Source organism: Papaver somniferum, chromosome 7 (assembly GCF_003573695.1).
Source record: "Papaver somniferum cultivar HN1 chromosome 7, ASM357369v1, whole genome shotgun sequence".
Lineage (NCBI taxonomy): Eukaryota > Viridiplantae > Streptophyta > Magnoliopsida > Ranunculales > Papaveraceae > Papaver > Papaver somniferum.
In genome coordinates this window covers 83,418,209-83,429,063 of record NC_039364.1, presented here as the reverse complement: position 1 = coordinate 83,429,063, position 10,855 = coordinate 83,418,209, and the positions used below count along the sequence as shown (strand labels likewise).

The window sequence follows — 10,855 nt, the reverse complement described above, 5'->3', positions numbered from 1 at the left end:
ATCATATTATAGGGTGTTAGTTAGTCGGGTCACAATAGCGTGTTTAATTAGTTTGATCAAAGCAGCCGGAAAGCCGGGACCGGTATAGAAAATTTAAAAGCGGATATAGTGCCCACATATTTAGTTGGTCGTATCATATTATAGTATGTTAGTTAGTCGGATTACAAAAGCGTGTTTAATTAGTTTGATCATAGTAGCCAGATAGTCGGGACCTACGGTCCCGGCGGTGGCGAAAATTTAAAAGCAGATATAGCGCCCACATATTTAGTTGGTCGTATCATATTATAGGGTGTTAGTTAGTCGGTTAAAATAGCATGTTTAATTAGTTTGATCAAATTAGCCGGAAAGTCGAGACCACATTTTAAAAGCAGATATAGAGCCCGCATATTTAGTTGGTCGTATCATATTATAAGGTGTTAGTTAGTCGGGTCACAGTAGCGTGTTTAATTATTTTGATCATAGTAGCCGGGACTGCGGTGGAGAAAAACTAATTAAAATTCATAATATGAAGATTTACTTAATCAGTCAATATCTGGAGTTTATATTAATTAAAGATTTAATATCTAAACAATAATAGAATTGAACATTAGAGTTCTGTTTATTGTTCATTTGTTTGGTCGGTCGATCAGTATCTTCCCATGCAATTTTGGTCTGTGGTCATACAAGAACAGTCCCAACATTATAATTAAATTTCCGCACTAATGCGTATATTGGTTAGTCGGGTCACAATAACGTGTTTAATTCGGTTGATCATATTAGTTGGGAAGCCGGGGCCTACGGCCCCGGTGCCAGAGAAAGTTTAATAACAGATATAACTCCCATATATTTAGTTAGTCGTATCATATTATAGTGTTTTAGTTAGTCTAGTCAGAGTAACAAGTTTAATTCGCTTGATCATAGTATCCAGAAAGACGATATAACGCTCGTATATATTTAGTTGGGCGTATCATATTATAGTGTTTTAGTTAGTCTGGTCACAGTAGCAAGTTTAATTCGGTTGATCATAGTAGCTGGAAAGGCGTGGCTTACGGCCCCAGCGGTGGAGAAAATTTAATAACAGATATAACGCCCATATATATTTAGTTGGTCGTATCATGTTATAGTGTTTTAATTAGTCTAGTCACAGTAGCAAATTTAATCCGTTTGATCATAGTAGTCGTAAAGCCTGGGCCTACGGTCCCGGCGGTGGAGTAAATTTAATAACAGATATAGCGCTCATATATATTTAGTTGGTCTTATCATATTATAGTGTTTTAGTTCGTCTGGTCACAGTACCAAGTTTAATTTGTTTGATCATAGTAGTTGTAGGCCTCGACGGTGGAGAAAATTTAATAACAGATATAACGCCCATATATATTTAGATGGCCATATCATGTTATAGTGTTTTAGTTAGTCTGGTCACGGTACCAAGTTTAATTCATTTGATCATATTAACCGGAAAGTCGGGGCCTACGGCCCCGGCGGTGGATAAAGTTTAATAACAGATATAGCGCCCATATATATTTAGTTGGTCATATCTTAATTTAGTGTATTAGTTAGTCTGGTCACAATACCAAGTTTAATTCGTTTGATCATAGTAGCCGGAAAGCCGGGGCTCACGGCCTCGGCGGTGGAGAAAATTTAATAACAGATAGAGCGCCCATGTATATTTGGTTGGTCTTATCATATTATAGTGTATTAGTTAGTCTGGTCACAGTACCAAGTTTAATTCGTTTGATCATAGTAGTAGGAAATCCGGGGCCTACGACCCCGGCGGTGGAGAAAATTTAATAACAGATATGGCGCCCATATATATTTAGTTGGTTGTATCATATTATAGTGTATTAGTTAGTTTGGTCATAGTACCAAGTTTAATTCGTTTGATCATAGTATCCGGGGTCTACGGTCCCGACGGTGGAGAAAACTTAATAACATATGTTGCACCCATATATATTTAGTTGGTCGTATCATATTATAGTGTATTAGTTAGTCTGGTCACAGTACCAAGTTTAATTTGTTTGATCATAGTAGTCGGAAAGCCGGGACCTACGACCCCGGCGGTGGAGAAAACTTAATAACAGATATAGCGCACATAGATATTTAGTTGGTCTTATCATATTATTGTGTTTTAGTTAGTCTGGTCACAATACCAAGTTTAATTCGTTTGATCATAGTAGCAGTAGGCCCCGGCGGTGGAGAAAACTTAATAACAGATATAGGGCCCATATATATTTAGCTGGTCGTATCATATTATAGTGTATTGGTTAGTCTGGTCACAGTACCAAATTTAATTCGTTTGATCATAGTAGCCGGAAAGTCGGGGCCTACGACCCCGGCGGTGGAGAAAACTTTATAACATATATAACGCCCATATATATTTAGTCGGTCTTATCATATTATAGTGTTTTAGTTAGTATGGTCACAGTACCAAATTTAATTCGTTTAATCATAGCAGCAGGAAAGCCGGGGCCGCGGTGGAGAAAATTTAATAACAGATATAGCGCTCATATATATTTAGTTGGTCGTATCATATTATAGTGTATTAGTTAGTCTGGTCACAATATCAAGTTTAATTCGTTTGATCATAGTAGCCGGAAGGCCGGGGCCATAGGAAAATTTAATAACAGATATAGCGCCCATATATATTTGGTTGGTCTTATCATATTATAGTGTTTTAGTTAGTCTGGTCACAGTACCAAGTTTAATTCGTTTGATCATAGTAATAGTAAAGTCGGGGCCTAAGGCCCCGACGGTGGAGAAAACTTAATAAAAGATATAGCGCCCATATATATTTAGTTGGTTGTATCGTATTATAGTATATTAGTTAGTCTGGTCATAGTACCAAGTTTAATTCGTTTGATCATAATAGCCGAGCAGAATATCATTTATTAAGCTCCGCCCTTTCCTAGCCCAAGGACGCATTCTGCTGCACAAAGTGCAAGTTCCAATCACTTCTATTGCACTGGCATTTGAGAATCTTCATTAATTTTTCCATCAGACACCTCACCTCATGTCAAGATGGTAGTGGACCATTAATTTCTCCCAAAGCCTCTTGAGATTTGCTGGACATCTAAAATTCATTAACTTAACCAAACTGCTTGTACTTATTTATATACCAATCACGGGAAGGTTGTTTCAATTCTGTGTTATTGTCGAGATCCACGACAGTTGCTCTGATCATTAATTCTGTAGAGACCTTTACCTTTGGAGGTCACTTTAGTTACTGGTCGGAATGCTGCGCATCCAAAGTAGTTTCATCGTGAACAAACATTTCACTGAACTGGCAAAAGATACCCCTTAATTAAACCTGGGTTGTAATGACTACCTATTTACAACATGTAAAGCCATCAGATAATTTGGTGAGGTTGAGGTAAGTAGAGAACTGGTTAGATTTGAGTATTGGCTGGTAACACCTACTTGGCCAAATAAACACAAATACAATGACCACAAAAACAGAAAATCCTTGAGCTTTGTTACATTTTATATCCATAACTTCCGTTGGGAAAACCACCTGATGTCCATTTGGTTATAAAATCATGGAGTCGACTCAATAAAATAAATGTTGTTCGTGTAAAATATAATGGCTAATAGCTTATTGGGCTCGCATTCAACTGTCAAGATCCAGCCCACTTTCTAAGTTAATCGTTAGCCATCTGGAACTGACAGTGTAACCTCAGATAGGACCAGGGCTGTAGGGCCCGCCTTAAAATATTTAGGTCATAGCAGAACTATCCTAATATTTAGTTCATGTCATATTATAGTGAGTTAGTCGGGTCACATTAACGCGTTTAATTAATTGGATCTCAGTAGCCGGATAAGACCGGGCTCAACCTTTTCTCCTTGGCCAATCTATAGTCCCACCATAGGGCTGACGTGGTTATGTTAAATGGTTCGGCAACGACAGATAAGGGTTAGCCGGGGGTGTTGTTGGTTTACGGTTAAGTAGATGTGCTTAGGTTCGTTGGGTTTAGGATTGGCCGTCTCCGCCGACCGGTTAGTTTGTTAAGGTAACGTTATGTATTTGCTGCTTGGGCCAAGCCCAATATATATAATACTAAAGTGATGTTTCATGGTCGTCGGACACATAACCAAAGAGTCCATCTTTTGCTCGGTCAGTGCTTCAGGAGGAGGAGATTACATTTCCTTGATTTGTTCCATCACCCCCTTTCCTTCGGGAGGAAGAGATTACATTTCCTTGACTTTGCTCGAGTTTAATCATAGTGGCAGTCAAACCAAACTCAAGTTCTTGTTTGACGACCGACTATTTTCCACAAACACCGGCGAGCAGCAAACAACTATTCTTCACTGAACTCTCGACATAAAACAGCCCCACACCCACCCATTTAATCCATTCTGACCACAGGATCATCAATCGGCGTCGACAGACTCATTCTCGATCATCCCAGCAGTCACCAATCAATAGAAACAGCAGGGAAATTAAACTCTTCTTATCACCTCCATCCCATTATCATCAATGGTAGCATTCAATGACTGTCAGCAACCACTCCTGTCACCAACATCAGCACTCTTCCTTGGAACGGCAGCAACTAATCTTCATCAGCAGTAATCATATATGCATCGTCGATGGCAGCAATTAAACTACTCTGCGTCTCAACCCTTTTCTCTCACTCGTTTCAACTGCGATGACCAAACTTCATCTATCATTCACAGCAGATGCCAAATTCAAACTCTCGCCAAATTCCATCATCGATTATAGTAGAAACCACTTTCTTCTTCTCTTGTTCAAACTTGCGTTCAGGAGTAATGGCTAGGTTGGGCCTAGCTATGTCCCAGGCCACGACATAATTTCAGCAGTCTTATATAATAAAATCTCAACTGTGTCAAGTTAAAGTACACAAAACGATCACGAACTTAGAATAACTAAGAAGCATGATCACCGCCTCAAAGAAGAAAGGGTACTTCTGCACAGACCACAATGTAACATGTAGAATATGAAGAAATAGTGAAAATAACATCAGAATAAAAAATCAATCGCTAGTGGGAGAATTTCCGCACTTCACAGTTGATCTGATGCTCAGGAGTGGTAAATAAGAACTAAAAGAATGAGCAAAGCCACATAAGATGGTCTCGGAAAAGAAGAGGGAACTTAGAGCAACACAAATTAGAATAAAGGGCGTTACATCTCTCGAGAAAAAAGTGATTGTAACATACAACTACTATTGACTTTCACTATTTTAGCTATTAACTCGTGCCTCTGGTTACCTTAATTTGGAGCATAAGTCGTGTTCTGCTACCCACTTTAGTTAAACTTGGAGTTTGTACTTGTATTTCACTGAAAAGTACACAGCTGAATAGAACAACACATTATTTCAGAGGGGATGTATCGTACTAACCGTTGCTGGTAAATACTTGCTAAAGTCTTCATGATCTCATACAATAAACTCATCATCTTCCCATTCATCACCATAAGTTTCTGGTCGTGTTATACAATTTCTTAAATGTATATTCATAATTAGTTGTGTCCACTCCTCCTGTGACTGTCACAGTCTCAGCAGCAAGCATAGTACTTATACTGACAATCAAAAATAGACTTAATTAATCATTAGGGTCCAAGTGAACACATAAATACATAATTTGCATAATTCGCTTCTCATCGAAGTAACAAATGTGTTAGCAGTTTCTCAAGGAGCTTTTGGTAAACGAATGTATACCATATACCAACTTTTCTACCAAGATATGAGTGTAACATTTTGGGACCGCCGCTGTTTTGAGTTTCAAATATACCTGCTTTTCTGCCAAGAAGTGATCACTGTAACATTTTGGGACTGCCACTGCTTTGAGTTTCAAATATAAGGCCTCGACATCCGGTATCATCTATTCTTGGGAGGGTATGAAATTCAACCAGTCAAAACACCTGCCAAACATGGGCTGGTGCCAATGAAAAAGAAAGAGTTAATGTATAAGTACTGAGACTGCAACAATGTCTCTATAAAAACACACCAACTAAGGTATCCCGATAAAAGAAAATTCTGCATCCAACTTAGACGGGAAAATATGCTTGTATGCAAACGGATCCTGCATTTGTACTAATTCAAATTAGCATTCAAAAATCAATCAAAGCAAATGGTATTGTTTCATAGAATGGCATGCCGTCAGTTATCTAAAGAATCAGCCATCAAAGTCTTAAATTTAGTATACTTGTAACTGGTTTAGTCTTAGTATTTAATCTTACTATTCTACAAATTAAACCACCTAAACAGATTGGTTCTATAATCCATCCAGTTCGCCACCTAACCCACTGTAATTTTGTGTCAAGCTTAAGGGATGTCATTGGTTCGAATCCAGTTCCATAAAGAAGAATCACAGGGAAGGTGTTCAAATGTAAGCAAAACAGATATTGGCATAAATGCAAATGAGGGGGACTCACCATGTTGAATTCTGCAATGGTGTCCAAAGTGCAACTATCACACACAAAACAGAAAACGATAATATTTGCCAGAAGGTAGGGATAATTCATGCAGTCTGCCACCGCTCACTGTACACTGTGATTTTCCTTTAGGCGTAGCTGCAGAAGACATACGCAAGTGTGTTTACTTAACCCTTGCTAATAAAAAGATTAAAATGAGGATAAAAAAACAAATTGAAAATTATTAAGCCTACATGAAATCAATATGACCTCATAAAAGACATATCAATAGAGAAAACAACAATAACAACCACAACATTTGTAAATTACTATCTATCTTGCTCGTATGACCATACCTGTGACCAAGAAATAGTAACAAATACACTGTTACGTATTTGTTTAGAAGAGAATTACAATTCTGACGGGCATATGTGTTTGTTCTGTCTAACTGAAATAGGGTTAGTATTTTCATCTCTAACCACAGATGCCTCTTAGAGCACTACAGATTAGACATAGAAATACTAACAAGATCAATTAGGACTGGACATATGAATGAAGGTAATCACAAAAATATTTTGAAGATCAGCCCCATTACCCTGCAACAGAAATATGCCACATCTAAGATTACATCAGTGACCCTATAAGAGATCTCCGAGAGACGATAAGAAAAAAAACCAATTAACATGCAATCACAGTGAAGCTTACTACATTTGAAAATAAATAGTAGAGGCAAACCAAGTCGGTGCAATCACATGAGATAGCCGGTAGAAGGCAAACACAATCGAAGATAACGTATACTTATTTAGATAATCTGACCTTTTAGATAGAATTTCCTACATCATTCCAGAAACTCAGCAAGTTTCACAGGAAGAACAGGAAAGTAAATACCCGTGATCTGCTAGGCTGTATCATCTCAGTGAAGGAATTCGATTCGGGTTGCTGCCACTGGCTCTCAAGATGATGAAGTTCCGTAGCACCATGGTCATTTACACTTGCAGTTTCATCCTTGCATTTAGTAGTATATATCTCCCATTGGCTCTCAAGATGATATGCCTGTCAGTTTCGGTTTGTTCTGGCATCATACACTCCCAGTTAAGGCTCAACTCTCCTTCCCTGCGATTTCCCAATTTCGGCAACAACCCATTCATTCAAAGACGTCAAACATTCATTAAGTTATGATAATTACCCTTTACTTCAAAAAAAACTGGAAATAAATAAGCTGAAACCATAAATCTATACACATCCATAATCTTAATATGAAATCTAGAAATTACACAACACTATTAGCACTTCTGAATCACCTCTATTTAAAGATATAGCGGTATTGAGGTATTGATTTGAGATACACTGCCGATATAGTTCAATCAAAAAGAAGAATCAAAACCCCAAAAGAACTTGATAATACAGTTATAGTTATGGTTTTTATTTATGTGCAATCCACAGTTGAGAATAATCTGCTATGGGATCATCCATAATAAACGCAGCTAATGTCATGCACTTTGGCTAGACTTATTCGAGATAATCATCTGAACATAAAAAAAATTAGTATCAATTTTCCAAACTAAGCAGGATTTGATAAACCTTCATACCCAATATTTAGGAAAGAAAAACAATAGAGAATTACCTTAAATCATCCATCAATGTTCATTCTTCCCAGCCTTGAATGCAGCACATAAGTTGACATTCTTCAATCCCGATACAACGTCACCACCATATACAAAACCAACAAACGGTTCAACTGTGTGTCAATCCGTCAAAGCTATGCAAGGGTATAAATTGGCTTCATTGATTGGTTACCTGAAACCAATATAAATAACGGTTTATCACAGTTGATTTGGGTTATTGATACACCGAACAAAATAAAAATCATCTACACCTGCATGATAAACCTCGAGTGCCATAGTTTCGAGAGAGTCGGGCATCAACCAAAAAATTAAGAATACAAAGCAATCAACACAAATTCATGAAGAAAATCGAGAACCAAGAACAGGAGAAAGAAATCGACAGAAATTTACAACCGAAAAGCTCATCTAAAAATCTCTGCCTAAACCTAGGACGTCTCTTTGAATTGGTTTCGGCGATCATTCAAACATGGGAACTGTTAATGTCTGAGATAAAGGAGTTATAAAGCCTAATATTTGCTAAACAGAAAACCGCAATTCTGGGTCTTGAATTCTCAGAAAACGAAATTTATAAACAAACTCAGAAAAAAGAATAAAAAGAAAAGAAATTTATATCTGGAAGGAAACTGATACTGGACCTGCTAGGTAAGAATTTGGTGAGGAACAACAAAACATAGCCCAAATCAGTAACCTATTATCAATCAATAAACCCAAATTAGGTTACAAACCCTAAAAAGTAAATTGAAAACATAGAAAATCAGAGAACCCAACCTTCGAAATATCTAAAAAAATAAAAAGTAAATCGACAACAAAACCCATACCTGGTTAAGAGTTCTCGTTTGTGTACCTATTGAGATCGAAAGAGAACAGGGAAAGGGCAAGCTGAATTCAATTTACAGTCAAAACCCTAGAATCAACGGCCTAATTCGTTATCTCAATTAAAACCCTTTCAATCAAAACCCCAAATTTCAATTTACAGCCAAAACCCTAGAATTCGACATCAATTTACAGCCAAAATAAACAATAGAAACATTCGAAAAAATTATCGAAGTTTACCTTAACCGCTGCCATGTTCTTCAATCTCCTGGATAATTTTGATGCTTTTACAGGTCTTGGATTTCCTGGAAAATTATTTTGTTTTTTAGCCGTGAAGAAAACAGATAGAGAAGAAGAGATAGAGAGAACTACTGTATGATGGAACGATGAAAATAATTAATCGGACACAGATTTATCAGGAAACCATCGATTTGACGGTTGTTGTTGAGAATCAGCGAAGGAGACGAAGAACTAATTCGAAAGCAAAACATAGAGCTGAGGAAACGATGGGTTTTGTTCTTTTTTTTTTTTTTGTTAATTCGCGTGATGGTGGTTATTAGGAAATAGAATCCACGGACCCGAATCACTATTACCACGGCCCATGACCACTCCCGAAAAAAAGAAGAGTGCCCACAAATCTGACGGTCACGAATTACTCCTCGAATCCTACGGTGGTCTTTATCCCAATCATAACCACAACTTTTCCATACTAAAGAGACTAGGTATCACGCCTGCCTGCGGACCCCTCTGGCTATTATGATTCAACCAATTAAACACGGTACAGTGACCCGACTAACTAACACACTATAATATGAAAAACAAAAATTGAATGATCAATAAAAAAACATTTGCATTAAACAAAACTCTAAAAAGATTGAGCCCCGACTGAACATGGAAAATTGACAAGAGGTCAGAACAACTTTTCGAAAATCGACAAAAGGTTGAGCGCGAAAATTTAAAGACAGATGTAGTGCTACATTTAAATTAGTGTGTTAGCTGGTACTGTCTATAATAGTCGACAGCATATTTAGTTAGTCGGGTCATGGAAGAACGGTCCCAACATTTACTTGGTCGTGTCATATTATAGTATGATAGTTAGTCAGGTCACTGTATCGTGTTTAATTGGTTGGATCATAGAAGCCGGAGGAGGCCGGGCCCTACGGCCCCGGCGGTCGAGAAAATTTAAAAACAAATGTAATGCTACATTTAAATTAGTGTGTTAGTTGGTCATGTTTATAATAGTCGGCAGCATATTCAGTTAGTCGGGTCATCGTAGAACGGTCCCAATATTTAGTTGTTCATGTCATATTATAATGTGCCAGTCAGTCGAGTCACTGTAGCGTGTTTAATTGGTTGGATCATAGTAGCCGGAGGGGGCCGGGTCCTGCGGCCCCGGCGGTCGAGAAAATTAAAAGGCAGATATAGTGCCCACATTTTAATTAATGTGTTAGTTGGTCTTGTCTATAATAGTTTGCAACATATTTAGTTAGTCGGGTCATAGCAGAACGGTCTCAACATTTAGTTGTTCGTGTCATATTATAATGTGCCAGTCAGTCGGGTCACTGTAGCATGTTTAACTGGTTGGATCATAGTAGCCGGAGGGGGCCGGGTCCTGCGGCCTCGGCGGTCGAGAAAATTAAAAGGCAGATGTAGTGCCCACATTTTAATTAGTGTGTTAGTTGGTCATGTCTATAATAGTTTGCAGCATATTTAGTTAGTCGGGTCATAGCATAGCGGTCTCAATATTTAGTTGGTCGTATCATATTATATTGCGTTTGTCAGTCGGGTCACTGTAGCGTGTTTAATTGGTTGGATCATAGTAGCCGGAGGGTCCGAAAACTGCAGCCCCGGCGGCCGAGAAAATTTTAAAGATAGATGTAGTGCTACATTTAAATTAGTTAGTTGGTCCTGTCTATAATAGTCGGCAGCATATTTAGTTAGTCGGGTCATGGTAGAACGGTCCCAATATTTAGTTGGTCTTGTCATATTGTAGTGTGTTAGTTAGTCGGGTCACTGTAGCGTGTTCAATTGGTTGGATCATAGTAGCCGGAGGGGACGGGTCCTACGGCCC

General features: G+C 38.1%; 1 long non-coding RNA gene across 8 annotated transcripts; it reads right to left on the bottom strand.

Annotated features, from left to right (window-relative positions):
• Positions 1–4,934: 4,934 nt before the first annotated feature.
• Positions 4,935–9,298, bottom strand: LOC113297775. 8 transcript variants are annotated; one of them, XR_003333706.1, is made up of 9 exons: positions 9,025–9,298; positions 8,790–8,850; positions 8,607–8,659; positions 7,971–8,143; positions 7,648–7,872; positions 6,703–7,459; positions 6,368–6,505; positions 5,725–5,868; positions 4,935–5,512 (listed from the first exon to the last, which is right to left on the bottom strand). It is a non-coding gene; the product is annotated as an uncharacterized LOC113297775 (long non-coding RNA). The 8 variants fall into 8 exon arrangements; XR_003333705.1 differs by having other exon boundaries at positions 8,790–8,815; XR_003333707.1 differs by lacking the exon at positions 8,790–8,850.
• Between the last annotated feature and the right edge of the window lie 1,557 nt (positions 9,299–10,855).